The sequence below is a fragment of the Desmodus rotundus genome, chromosome 6, assembly GCF_022682495.2.
Source record: "Desmodus rotundus isolate HL8 chromosome 6, HLdesRot8A.1, whole genome shotgun sequence".
Taxonomy (NCBI): domain Eukaryota; kingdom Metazoa; phylum Chordata; class Mammalia; order Chiroptera; family Phyllostomidae; genus Desmodus; species Desmodus rotundus.
This window is the reverse complement of record NC_071392.1, coordinates 40,009,116-40,023,651: the sequence shown is the minus strand read 5'-3', so window position 1 is coordinate 40,023,651 and position 14,536 is coordinate 40,009,116. Positions and strand designations below refer to the sequence as shown.

At 39.0% G+C, this 14,536-nt stretch overlaps 1 pseudogene; it reads right to left on the bottom strand.

The window, feature by feature from the left end:
- Nucleotides 1-3,315: 3,315 nt before the first annotated feature.
- LOC112303627 (small nucleolar RNA U3) lies at nt 3,316-3,391 on the bottom strand (annotated as a pseudogene).
- Between the last annotated feature and the right edge of the window lie 11,145 nt (nt 3,392-14,536).

The following is a 14,536-nucleotide window of genomic DNA, read 5'->3' as shown; positions in this document are numbered from 1 at the left end:
CCATAAACTCCAGATTCTGTCTCCCCTTTACAAGTTAGATATTTGCTGAGTCTCTTCCCCAGAAGGTACACTTTTTGTTGAGCCCCTGGTAGAGAATGGCTCTCTAGAATAATGATTTTGATAAGGAGTCCAGTGACATGTCCTTATAAAAACCTCACAGAGGAAAGACATATGAGGAGAAGTAGATAAGCCTAATGAAGAGTCAGAAATTGGAATTGTGCAGCCACAAGCCACGGAATACCAGCAGCATCCATCCAGGAGGAGGCATGGAAAGATTGTCCCCCCAGAGCCTCTGGTGGGAACTTGGCTCTTCCAACAGACTTCTGGTCTCCAAAACTATGAGGAAAAAATTCTGTTGTAAGCCACTCACTTTATACTAATTTATTTTGGCATCCCTAAGAAACTAATACAATGTCCAATTGCATAAATTAAATACACGCTTCAGTTGTAATTACAGACCATTAAATAGACACGGACAGGAGCTTCACTTTTTTGGGTCACCACCAAATGCAGAGAGCCAAGCACATTGTAGGTGCTCAATAAAAAGTGTGGAAAATGGCCTCTCTTTTCTTTGAATACCACAGTTCATATAAAGTGAACAATTTAAAGGGCAGAAAGTAAAGCAAACCTTTCATATCCTGTGGGATTTTAAATTTTGTTAACATAATGGGGAAGGAGTTTTTCAGTGTTTTTAATGTTGTGTGGAATCAACAGGAAACAAAAAGCCTGAAAGGGAACTTCATACCTGAAAATGCACTGTGTGGCATGTGTCTTTTTCATGAAAAGAAAGTTTCAATGGAAAAATATCAGCAATATAATTTGATTTTGTCACAAAACCACACAGAAAATAGCACAAGAGTTTTAAACTGTTTTATGTAATATGACATACATACAAGACAAAAAGTATGGGGTATTTTATATATGTTATAAAACACAGTTAAAAAGCAACTATGAACCCCTTCCCCCCATTCACTTAAGAATTAGAACATTAGGAACAAGATCATTTTTACCTTTCTGTTTCTTTCTTGTTTCATGACCTTTTCTTGGCAACTCACCCCCTTGTACTAGTTTTCTTTGGCTGCCAAAAGGATTAACAAACTTAATAGCTTAAAACAACACCCATTTATTATTTCAGAGTTTGAGTTCTCTGCTAATGAAACAATTAAACTCATTGAAAATGGTTGACCAAAACACAAACTGCAAAAGCGTATGTTCTTTTTTTATTAAATCAAACTATCCAAGCAACATTAGTTTCATACCATCATATTCATAAAAGGCTTCTGTCTCCCTACATGATTGGACCCAAAATGCTGGTTCCTGAGTCTTTTTTGTAAGGTTCCGGGCCAGCATACCCAGTGTATTCTGAACCAATTTTAAACAGATTCAAGGGTTAGATGGAAGTGCAAATCCACTTCTATTTCTAGTACAGCTAGATTAGGAAATGAAGTTTACTTACCAGAACATACTCAGATGTTATACTAGTCCTTTGCCTACCACTGAATTTACTCACCCAGCCAGGAAGGATGAAGAAAATATGCTGTCAGATTTGAGAGAACTTTGTATCAAACTAGTTTAAAGGAAAGAAATAGAGAACCTCATTGACAGGGATAAATGACCAGCAGACCCAATTCTGTGATCCAAAGGGAAGTGATCCACATAGGCTTGATTTTGACTGGCTTCTGTACTGAAGGTGGCCCAGCAACTAGAGTCACCAGATAATCACATTACACCGGGTGAAGGCAATGTTATTGATTAGGATGTCGGATCATTTTCTTTTTCCTCACCTGAGGATATTTTTATTGATTTTAGAGAAAGAGGAAGGGGCAGAGAGAGAGAGAGAGAGAGAGACATCGATGTGAAACAGAAACATCGACTGGTCGCCCGCCATATGTGCTTCGACCCGGGACTGAAACCACAACCTGGGTACTACCTGTGTCCTGACCAGGGAGCCACAGCATTTTGGTGGACAGGATGACGTTCCAACCAACTGAGCCACCCAGCCAGGGCGGGGTATCGGTTCATGTAAAATAGTATTTCAGTCAGCGAGTGAAAGTACGGAGAGTAGAGAGTGTAAGATTCGCCCCTACAAGACAAGAACGCAGATTGTCCCTGCGGGTGTGGGCTGAGAGCAGCAGCTCTAAATCTAACGAGAATCTAGCTGAGTAAGGGCCGCCCTCACTAGGAATTGGAACACGCGTAGTTCTAATAAGCATGGTCGTAATAAGAGAATAAGAGAAAACTCTGGTTTAGTGTGTTTTCTGTTATCCAGAATTCAGTTATGAAACTTATTGTACACACATAAAAGTATCAACGCCAAGTATAGTAAGCATTTTGATATGAAGCCAACCTTGACCAGGAGGCTTTGCTTTCAGGTTAAAAGCAGGTGTGCATAAATTTGAAAGATACTTTAAAAAGAGAAAACTGAAGACAATGATAAAAGCTTCAGAAGAACAAACTACATCAATAATGTGCAGTATGTAATAGTTAGCTCTCTTAAGAAATGGTGATATGAAATTACACTAATCATGCATTGTTTTATAAACCTACATTATATTACTTTAAGAGCATGATGAATTATGTTTTCCCTGCAATCTTAATTTTCCTTACAATAAGGCTAGATTCAAAATAAGATATATTTGTTGGTTGGGTTTTTTTCCTGAACATGTGAACTCATAAATTCACATTCACGAACATTCCTCTCAGTTCATGAATTTAAGAAACTTTACTATATTTGACTATCCCTATCATAGGGACACTACAAACACAATGACTAGGACATTTCATTAGCATCTCCTGGGGTCTTCCTGGTCTCAGTAAGTGTGGCACAGCCCGACAGCAACTTCTCATCTTCGGAATCTAGGAAAAACTAAATTTCCAGGTTTCCTTCAGATTAAGTTCAGAGTGTAAGGCAGGCTTCTCACTGTTAAAATGTGGCCTCTTCTAGGCCTGTGCGTTTATTCTCTGTTTTCTATGTAAAAGTGGTCTTGGAGGCCATATGTTCAAATGGCAGGGTTACTAGGTGGAGAAACCTGGGTACCTGGGCCCCTGAGTAACCACTTGACCAAACCATTATCTTATTTAGACATAAGAAATAAATAGAAATAAATACCATTATGCATTAAGCCCTTGAATTTGGGTGGTTACCTTACAAACATTAGGGTTAGTTAATTTGACTAATTCTTCTAGACTGAATCAACATCTTCCATTTCACTATAGTAACTATAACAGTCTCATAACTTTTATCTTATCTCAGTAACTTTATTTTAGTTTACTTCCCTCTAGCTCTTCTCTCACACCCTTGCCTGAAATATAAACACTAGCTACACTAGCTAAAGGCATTAAGAAATAGTAAATAACAAACTATAGAAATGATCCCTGAAAGTATAGTCTTGAATACTATGTATGTTTTTATTATCATAGCTAAACTTCAAAAAAAGGAAACTTGAAAAATTATTTCATGTCAGAAATGAAGTAGAAATATAAAGGCAAATGAAAAATTCACCAGCTCACTCATCAGGAGGAGGAATTAGGCCCCAATCTAGAATCTGGCATCTAGGGAGCTAGAGTTTGAATAACCAACAGCAAGAGAAAACATGGTATCACATCTGAATTCAGTGTAGAGTAATGGAAATAAGACTTATAAATAAAGCTAGGATTTACAAGGCTTTTCTACTCAAGACAAATAAAGAAGAGAGTCTGTAAAAATATCTTTGTGCCAGTGTAAGAACTGGGATAGCTCACCTTTGTCAAGGCTTTGGTGGCAAAAAGATGTCTTCCTTTAGAAGTAAAAATCCAATTGTTCACACAGCTCTTTGGTGGTGAAAGTTGGTGGGTAGGGGGTGGGAATCACACAAATAAAAAGTACAGACCCAGGCTTTGAAAACATCTGCCATAAAGAAGACTCGGTCAAAAGGGGTCTGTGGAAATGGCCTTGTTAGACCCTCAGGCCAATCTGCAGAGCAGACATGCAAGAAAACATTTTTCTGCCACAAGCGAAATAGAAATGATTGCTCCTCACTAGTATAAAAGGCATACATCTTAAAATGCCTATATAATACTGGACTTTATTTTTTTGAGGATACTGTATGTTTCCTAAGGCAGCTGTAACAAATGATCACAAACTGACTTAAAACAATAGAAATTTATTCTTTCACAATTTAAGAAGTCAGAAGTTCAAAATCAAGTTGTCGGAAGGGCCATATCCCCTCGAATGGCTCTAAGGGAGAATACCCTTTGCCTCTTTCAGCTTCTGGTCACTCCCAACAGTCCCTAGCATTCTTTGATTTGTGGCAGCATAACTTCAACGTCTGCCTCTGTCTTCACAGGGCCTTACTCCCTGGGTCTGCTCTGTCTCTATGTCTCCAAACCTCCCCACTCCTCATTAAGATGCCAGTCATTGAATTTAGAGCCCACCTTAATCCAGTATGTTCTCTTTTAAATTAATTACAACTGTGAAGACTCAATTTCATACATGGCTACACTCTTAGCTACCTGGGATTAGGACTTTACCATATCTTTCTGGGAGACACAGTTCAACCTACAACAGATATATAAATGCTTGTGGTGATTTAAAAAGACATTCTCATCATTTGCTGTCAACGATTTGCAACTTTTCCGGAGAAAATTTAGCCATAATTATCAAGGAATATAAAATGTTCATATTCTTGTATGTTTTTTTTTAATGTTCATATTTTTGACAAAATGATTTCACTTTGAGAAATGCATCCTCTAGAAATATTTGGAAAGATACAAAAAATTAGAGGCAAAGCTATAGAAGCTTAATTTATTTAAAAAATTTAAAAATCCATATGATTTAAATAGTATCAAAGCTTTTAAATTATATATCAATTCATTTTAATATGTAGTAACGTGCTAATGAAATAATATAAATTAAGAAATAATTCATTCCATGTTTTTTTAGCTTTGTTATTCATATGCTAAAAGATGTTTTTCTAGGTGTGAGTTTTTATTTTTCTTTTTATATATTTATATATTTAATTTTTTTCCCTCTAATGTGCTACACATGTGTTACTTTTATAAATCAAGAAAAACATAAAACAATGTTATTTAAAACCCACCTATTGTTGTGGTCATTCCAGCTGCAAGGCCCTCTCAACCTCCAGTTATAAAGGACTGTATCTGTTCATCTGCTTTGTTTTGTTTTGTTTTGTTTTTCTGAATTGCAATTATGTCTTTCTTCAGGCGCTTTTGATCAACACTGTTATTGTTTTTCATGTCCCACTGAAATAATAGTGTCCTGTGTGTGATTATAGATCCAAGGTAAACAGACAATGACTCTGAGAAAACAGCTACTTAACAAAATCAGATGCTGCAAAAACCTCTCAGCCACACACTTAGTGACTCGCATGGCATTCTAAAACAAACCGAACGATTATGTTGTCTCACAAATGGGGCGGAGAGCCGTCAATGAAAGGGCCCCAAAGCAGCCATTGCAAGAAGAAAAGGACCAAGGAAGATTATAGTAATCCACATATTGGAAACTAAGGAATTGAGTAGCTAAGACTCAAGAGTTTTGGGGGTTATTTCACTATAACAGAGGATTTTAATCCTTTTTGTGTTATTATTGTTTCAAAAAGGATATAGCCTAACAAGCAGACTCTGTCTAGAACTCAGAAATGATCACATGCTGAAAATATTTAAATGCCCAATGTGCAGAGAGCTCCATGAAAACCTGTCTGGGCAATCCGCCTATTGATCTGCAATGTAGGGATTTATAATCTGGTCAGGAACTGAACAGCCTGACCTTTAGAACACTGTAAGGGAAAACAAAAGTTAGATTGACTTTGAATATAAGTTACCAGAGTGTTAAAATACCATAGAGTAATGCGTTAAAGAGAGAGAAGTTAGACCGAAGAGCATAAATTTCAAATTGAATATTGGGGTCAAAGAGAGTACAAAGAAAAACTCAGGTGGTGGAACGAGCTTGAAAGGAAGAAGGAGCTACGGTCCAATAGCCAGCTGCAATATGTCTGTAGTGAATCTGTGTTCTTGATGCTTTCCAAGAAGATGAGACTTGGTTCTTGATGAATGTGACATATTAGTAATAATATAGTGAAACATCTTGAATTCCACTTGATTTTGTGTCTTCCCCTGAAAACCTCATGGATAATAAAAGTCTTGAGACGGGTACGCAGCACATTTTAGTGAGCCGAATTTGTGTCGTGTTTTGTAACAGAGAGACATGATTACGATGAGGTGCCACTACTTCTAAACCTGTTACATACTTTTTCTAACCTTAGATTTTTTTTAAACAGGCAATTACTGCTAAGAAATGTATTTAGAACAATATGTCATGCTGTTTTTATATCAGATTGTAAAACTTTAACAAAAATGATTGTGCTGAGCGTTGGCCAGTATATAGAGAAATATGCAAATTGGTACACAATTTCTGGAAGGCAATTGCTGTACCTTTGAATGTAACCACATTAAGGAACTTTGCTTCTGGGAATTCATTCCTCTAAAACACAAGTCTATTGTATAGTAATATATAACTAAATATGCTAACTCTAGTCTTGTTTACAAAATTTCTTTTTTAACAGGACTAACATCCAAAATAAGTGCTTATTAAATGTGAAAAATTAAATATATATTAAATAATATAAATTTAAAACTAAATACATATAAGTAGATCACTTAACAGCAATTAATACAAAGAAAGTTCACTGATACAGAAAAGTATCTTTTACCAAAATGAAATTAAGGAGTAGATTTTAATTATTTAAGATTATTAAGAACGTGTATGGTATGGCCCTGTTTTTATGTAAAGTGTACAACACAGTACACACCAAAAAGTTGTCCGTTGAGGTGTGTGAGCAATCAAATGTGTGGGTATTCTTTGCTTTTTGCTTTCTTCATTGTCTAAAATTACACAATAAACTCATAAAAGGGGGAGGCAGTATATTCAGTACTTCAACCACATGAACTGCTAATTTGGCTTATGCTGTGTGATCATGAGGTTTTCTAATAGCCTTAAAGCACTAGCCTTTTAATAAGCCTTAAAACACCAGTTTTAAAACAACACAGAATTGTTGTGAATTGTATTAATATATTATGAAAACATTCTTCATTTAATAGTTATAAAATGGTATTACCACTATAGCAGAGAATATGTGCATAGTCGTTCTTAGGCTCTTGGACAATTTTTGAGTATTTAAACTTGAACAATTTAAGTTGTGCATGAAATAGAATTTTATTCAACAAACATTTGTGGAATGTACCAGGCACTGCTCGAGGCACTGGGAATTGAGGAATGAGCAAATCTGGGGAACTCCTGCTTTATGGAGACCTCACTGTGGAAGAAGAGGCAGATAATAAACAAAATAAATAAGAAAACTATATAGTTTATTAAAGAAGATATGTGCTATGAAGAAAAATAAAGCCAAGATATGTAAATAGTGCCAGAGGGAGTGTTCCAGATTTTAATGGGAGGATCAGATGGTTAGAGAAGGATGCCAGTTGTATCTCATTTGCCTACTCAAATCTATTCCCCACCCATTCCTGTCTTGTCCTGTGACCCAGGAAAATGATCTCTATGACTGCATCTTCCAGGCTTTTTGTCCTCTGAAGTCTAGTTGATTTCGGACAATGGAAGTTATCAGTAGGAAATCTGAAGGGAGAAAGTTCTGATTTTTTTCCCCAACCACCCACCTGAGTCATAGCTGTGGTCCACTCCCCTGAACACAGTTATTGGTAGGCAGCTTGTACAACACAGAAACAGCTCTCAAGTTTCTCTTAATAGTCCCTACGCTTGTCTATCAAACCTAGGGATTTTACAGACTTCTCATCAATGATTCTTTCTAGGTGCTTTTTCATCCTTATTGCTTCTCTTTACTCCATTTACACTGACATAAATAGTTCTTACGTTAAACTGTTGAAATACCCTTTTCAATGTGTTGTTTTATGTCTGGACAATTTTGATACTTTAATTTTTACCAAGTTTCAGCAGCCCAAGATAGACCCTTCATTGGATTTGTGGCTGCATTAGTATTAGGATTACTCAAATTATGACTGGTGGTAGCATGAGATGAAATGCTAGCGGTGGACAAGGCATTTGCAAATCTTGTAGTAGTGAAGCTTTTAGTTGCCATGGTGATGATGATGCTTATAAAAACTGAGGAATGAGCTAGCTGTTTCTGAATAACCTGAAAGCATGAAAATAGAGAGAGATACTGAAGGCTCAGAGCATGGGTGGAAAATCAACTGGCTTTCAGGCAGTTGCAAAAGAATTATCTTACCTAGTCACAGGAAAGACATGGCCAAGGATCCAGCCCAAGGCCTGATTGCTAGCATTATGGAATTTTGTTTCCAGTTAAATATGCAATATCTTCAGTCTCTTCTCCTGAGAGAAAGATAAAGGGTTAATAGGAATAGCATCCTGAGACCTTTGGGCACAGACAAGACAGAGAGAACATAGCCAGCATCGAACACTCAGATCCTTCTCCACACTACCTGGAAGAGGAAACTGCCTCTTCCTCTGCCTGATCCTCCAGAGAGCATGCCTCCCCATCTCCCAAAGCTCTTAAATAACTTTACTAATAACAAGGAATTACAGATTCTCTTAGTTGTCATTCACAAAAAGTTTCTGTCACCTCTAGGCCCATAGAATGATTTATATCAGCATAGCCCAGATGGAAAAGTGAAAAATCCACTCTAAGCATGAGGCAGCTTTAACAAAGGATCTTGCCTATTTTCATAGGAGTTTCAACAACACAGGTAAAAGTTATTTACAAGAGTATAAGAAAAAAGAGGATAAAACACAAGATTGATTTTAGTTGAATTTGAGAATCCCAGCTGGGATGAATTTGTATGGTTGCTCAAGCATTTGGGAGAAGAGTTAACAATGGCTTGGTTCATTAACCAAATGAAAACTGAACTCCATGGTGAAATACTGTCAATGAGCTGACAACATTTCCTGGCACGCTAAAGAAAGGAGTGTGAAAACCTAAGGAATGTTGGATGGAGCAACTTTGCACAAGTTGCTCAGCCTTGTCCTGCTGTCTTCCTGGGAAAGCTAGCAGATACAGGTATACCTCATTTTATTGTGCTTTTTATTGCACTTCACAGATGTTGTAGTTTTTACAAATGGAAGACAAGACCCTCTACCAGAAGTAAAACTTTTGACTCTTTTTATTGTGATTTCACATAAGTTTGGTGGTCTGGAACCAAGCCCCTCAATGTCTTCTCCAAAACATTGTTGAAAGCTCTTGATTGACTGTCTTCTGTAGGCCCAAGATAATGGATGAAGATGATAGATTGGAACTCAGTTCTTTGAGTTTAATTTTAATAATAAACTCCTGGTCATAGGTGCCAGAAGCAGGCTTAACACATCAAAGAAAATTTGGCCATAAATACTGGGAAAACGACTGCAATGTGTCTACCAGCTATACCCTGAATCTTTCTCTGTCTTCTCTTAATGGAGGGAGATGATGGTAGAACTCTACAGCAGAGATGAAAATACAGACTTTTTGGAAGATCATTAGCTCTACAAAGAGGCTCTTCACTGAGGTTAATCCCTGGCTATATAAAATGCTGCTAATGCAGATTAGAATGGAGGCTTACTGAAGTACAATGACAAGTGGAGTCTTGGTCTGAGTCTGTGTCACAGTCAAACCAGTGACCCATCCTGTGCTCATTTACCTAGCCCAAGCATGCACTGTAAGAATGTGCATACTTAGTAACTGGCAAAACTCTCCACGTTAATTACCTGATCATGCATTAAGGGCCATCAGGATAGAAAAATTCTAGTGGAAGCTGCTTTCAATGCAAAGTAGTACAGTCAAGGCAGCACAGCATTTGTAAGAGAATTACAGAGATTAGGACTATCATTAGCGTCTTGACAAACGCAGGGTGTGTAATTCCCCTCACATCTGTTTAACTTGTCTCTCTAGCCATTACAAAGCCAAATGAGTCTTGAATAATGACTGAATTTTCTTAAGGATCTTCAGTAGCTGGAGCTAATGCCAGCTGCTCTTCTTGATATCATTGCAGCAAATCAGTACTTGGTACCTGGTAGACGGCTGTTGAATAAGATATCACTTTCTTTTCAATTTTCACCAACAAAGATAAGCAGAAGTAGTTGACATGCAGCTAGAAATGTGTAAGAGTTCTGGATGTGACATACAGAAGTAATCAAGCACACTAGCTACATTGTATTAGTCTGGTATAATGCCTCTGTAATGGACCAACAAGGTGATCAAGGTTTCTCTGGACTGTAACAGAAAGAAGAGTTGATGTAGCCCTAAGGTAAAGCACTAAACATACATGTACTTTTCTAGGTGCCACTCAATGAATTTCAGTTATCTTTGTTGATAACTTACCTTTAAAGTAGTCAATGTTATGGCATGTAATCTATCATCTAGATACAGCTATTATTTTTAAAAAGAGTCGATTCTGGGAGTGGGAGAGGAATGGATGTTGTAGTTATTTTCCATTTTAACTAGCAGATCAATCCCCTGAGTTTCCCTACCCTACCTTGGGCTCTCAGTGTCTAGCTCCCAGACTCCCTCTCCTTTGGTCTCTAAGTACTGCCAATGTGACATCTCAGCAGCAAATCACAGGATGAAGAGAGAGACCTGGGTATTTTTCTCCCTTATTCTGTCCCTGATGGATTATCATTTGTTAGTGCCTTCGTTTCTCTATCTATAATCACAAGCTCATGTTGAAACTTTCCTCAGTATTACAGCTCTCCTTACTTTCAGATAACAGCTTTTCTCCCTTTTGCTTTCACTCTAGGGATGGTAATGGCTTCCAGCTGTTGCTAATCTTTGGGCGCTTCACCACCTCTTTGTAATTTCCTTTAGCCTTCCCAGGCTTTGTAAATAGTCCCTAATTATCTCTTAAATTACACATTTGCACGCTAGCAACTCTTCTGCCAGACCCCAGCTGACTTGGGAGTGAGATGTGAGAAGGTAAGATTTGCAAAAATATTTCAAGAGGGAGCAAATAATATGGATTAGTCAGAAAAGAGTGCTTCACTTCTGCATGGCTAAAGAAAACAGCATTAAAATACAAAGAGAACCAACAGTATGGGAAAACACATTTGCCAATGATACCTCAGACAAGGGCCTGATCTCCAAAATATATAAAGAACTCACATGACTGCACTCCAGGAAGACAAACAACCCAATTAATAAATGGGCAAAGGACTTGAACAGACACTTCTCCAAGGAAGACACACAGAGGGCCCAGAGACATATGAAAAGATGCTCAGCATCACTAGCCATCAGAGAGACGCAAATTAAAACCACAATGAGGTACCATCTCGCACCAGTCAGAGTGGCCAACATAAACAAATCCACAAACAAATGTTGGAGAGGATGAGGAGAAAAGGGAACCCTAGTGCACTGTTGGTGGGAATGCAGACTGGTGTGGCTGAAGCAGGGTGCAGCCAAGAGGAGGGCCCCAGGAAGGGATTTGTAATGGGGTCCAGGACTCGGGATGTCCAGGAAATATTAGAAAAATGTACGTAGGATGTCCTCACCCCCACAAGCCTGAGCCAGGGGGGATGGGACACATGGAACAGGGCCATTCAGAGCTGTTTTGGACAGCTTTGTAGCTAACCCCTGGCAGTCATTTAACATATCTATAACCTTTAACTGGTTTCATGGATATGTTAAATAGCTGTGGCCCTGCTTTGAGCCAGGGAGATGGGAGTGACTTCCACCCATGATGGGACTGGGAAGCAACTCCCCTTGGTTACAGGGCCTGCGTGAGAGCATGGAGATGATTGGCTCCATGCCATGTGGCCACACCTGCCCGGACTTACTATGGCAGCCCAGTAAAGCTGGAAGAATACGGGGATGCTGGCAGGTGTAGCTGACTGTAGGAGGAGTCGGAAATGGGGCTGCAAAGGAAGATGGGTGCTGGGATTTAAACCTAGGCCCGGCAGCCATAGAAGGGGGAGGACCACAAGGTTTTGGGGGAGAAAGGAGGAGACCACGCGGCTCCAAAGTAAATGGGGAGGAGACCATGCGGCTCTGAAGGAAGGAGTAGACCACGCAGCTCTGAAGTAAATGGTGGAACCACGAGGCTCTGAAGCAAGTAGATAGATAGAGGTCCATGTGGTTCTGAAGTGGGGAAAAGGACCACGCGGTTCTGAAGGAGAGTAGAGAGGACCACGTGGTTTTGGAGTGCTTCTTTTTGCCACGAGGCTTAGGTAGCAGGAGAGACTTTGCAGCCATAGAGAAAGGGGAGAGAGGACTCTTGCTGGTGGACCATGAGAAGGTGCCACATGGCTTTGGATTAACTGGAGATTGCAGCGGCCACACAGCTGATGGTGCCGGGAGCCTGAATCACGGACTTCTACTTCTTTCCTGAGACACGGTACCCCGGACTGGGCATAGGGAGAGGGAAGGACTGTGCATCTGTGGGTATTCTAGAGGACTTTGGTATCTTATTGAAGACATTAAGTCATTACTCTAAGTTTGTATAACTTTTAAATAAACAATTCCTTTCCTTTTCACCAGTCTCTGGCATTGAGAGATGTCTTTCCTCTGGCGGCAGGCATTTCGAATCTAGCAGGTGGGCGTGGGGGAAGGAACCTCCAGAGACAGAAAGGGGGAATCCTTTCTGTAATAATTTATCGTGAAGGAACCACCCCCCCACCCTTTGCTCTGTAACATGGCCACTGTGGAAAACAGTATGGAATTTCCTCAGAAAACTAAAAATGGAACTGCCCTTTGACCCAGCAATTCTGCTGCTGGGATTATACCCTAAGAAGCCTGAAACACCAATCCAAAAGAACCTGTGCACCCCAATGTTCATAGCAGCACAATTTACAATAGCCAAGTACTGGAAGCAACCTAAGTGCCCATCAGTAAGTGAGTGGATCAAAAAACTGTGGTACATTTACACAATGGAATTCTACACAACAGAGAGAAAGAAGGAACTTATACCCTTTGCAACAGCATGGATGAAACTGGAGAGCATTATGCTAAGTGAAATAAGCCAGGCGGTGAGGGACAAATACCATATGATCTCACCTTTAACTGGAACATAATCAACAGAAAAAAAAAGCAAACAAAATATAACCAGAGTCGTTGAAGTTAGGAACAATCTAACAATAGCCAGAGGGGAGGGGGTAGGGGACTGTGGGGAGATGGGTTTTCAGGAACTACTATAAAGGACACATGGACAAAATCAAGGGGGAGGGTGGAGGTGGGGGAGTGAGGTGGGTTCATCTGGGGTGGGGTGGAGGGATGGGGAGAAAAGGCACACAACTGTAACTGAATAACAATAAGAATTTAAATTAAAAAAAAAAAGAAAAGAGTGCTTTATGCTGAGGTAAGAGCAAACACGAAGGCCTTGAGGCAAAAGAGTAGCCAACTACCTTGCTTAAGGAGCAGAAGAGAGGGATAAGGGAAAGGAAGAGCTGCAGGATGTGAGGTTGGAAAGAGTACAGGTCCAATGAGATTATGTAGGAACAGAAAAGTACTTGCAGGGACTTCGGGTTTTGCTTAGAAAATGAGAATCCATTGGTAAATTTAAATGCAAGTTATGTTGTGACAGAATCACTCTGTCTTCTGGGCTGTGAACAGACTATAAGAGCAATGGTGATGGAAGCAGTTGGAATAATCTTGCAGTAATTCTGGCTAGAGGTGATGGTGGCTTGGATTCAAGTGATAGCTGTGGAAGTGATGAGAAATAGTTACAGTCCCAATATATATTAAAAGTAAAACCAACAGTATTTACTTGTGGATTGGATAAAGAGTGTGAGAGAAATAAAAGAGTCAAGAATGACTGAGACCATTTTGGCTGAGCAGTGGGAAAACTAGATTCACCACGAATTGAGATGACCTGTGAATTCTTTCAAAGGAAAATAGAATACTCTTTTTATAGTCAATGCAACCTCAATTATTATGAAGAAACTCAGTGTTTTATTTATGTGATAAAATAATATGTTGCATATTATTTTATTGTTCATTTAAAAATATATAGGGTTTTTATATTTTATTTTCTTAACAGTGTGAAAGGCTGTATAAATCAAAAGGAATCATTTGATAATGGCTACTCTCTTTAGAATTATTCATCTTTCTTCCATGTAAATCTTATGCTTGTGTCGCTGTACTAAAGAAAATGATAGACCGGTTTCCACAGCTGGAACTCTCAAGGTCATAAGATATACTATCAGGGGTACTTTTTAAAACTCAAGAAACAAATGGTACATGTGGTTAGGTCACTGACATCAAAGTAATGACATGTCTCACAAGGACAGATGTAGGTTTTCAAAAATTCAAAAATTTCACTAATTAAACACTTGTTTTTGCATAAACAACTGAGATGTATTATTTCACAGTTGTGAAGGCTGGAGGTCTGAAGCTACAATGTGAGCAGGGTCACGTTCCCTCTGAGGGCACTAGGGCTCCAGGCCTCTTCTGGCTTCTGGTACTTTCTTGGCTTGTGGCAGCATAACACCAGTCTTCACACAACCTTGTCCCTGTGTGTGTCCCTCCTCAGATGATGTTATTTTTTTAAGAACACTACTCCGGGTCAACCTTACCTTGACTATGTCTGTGAT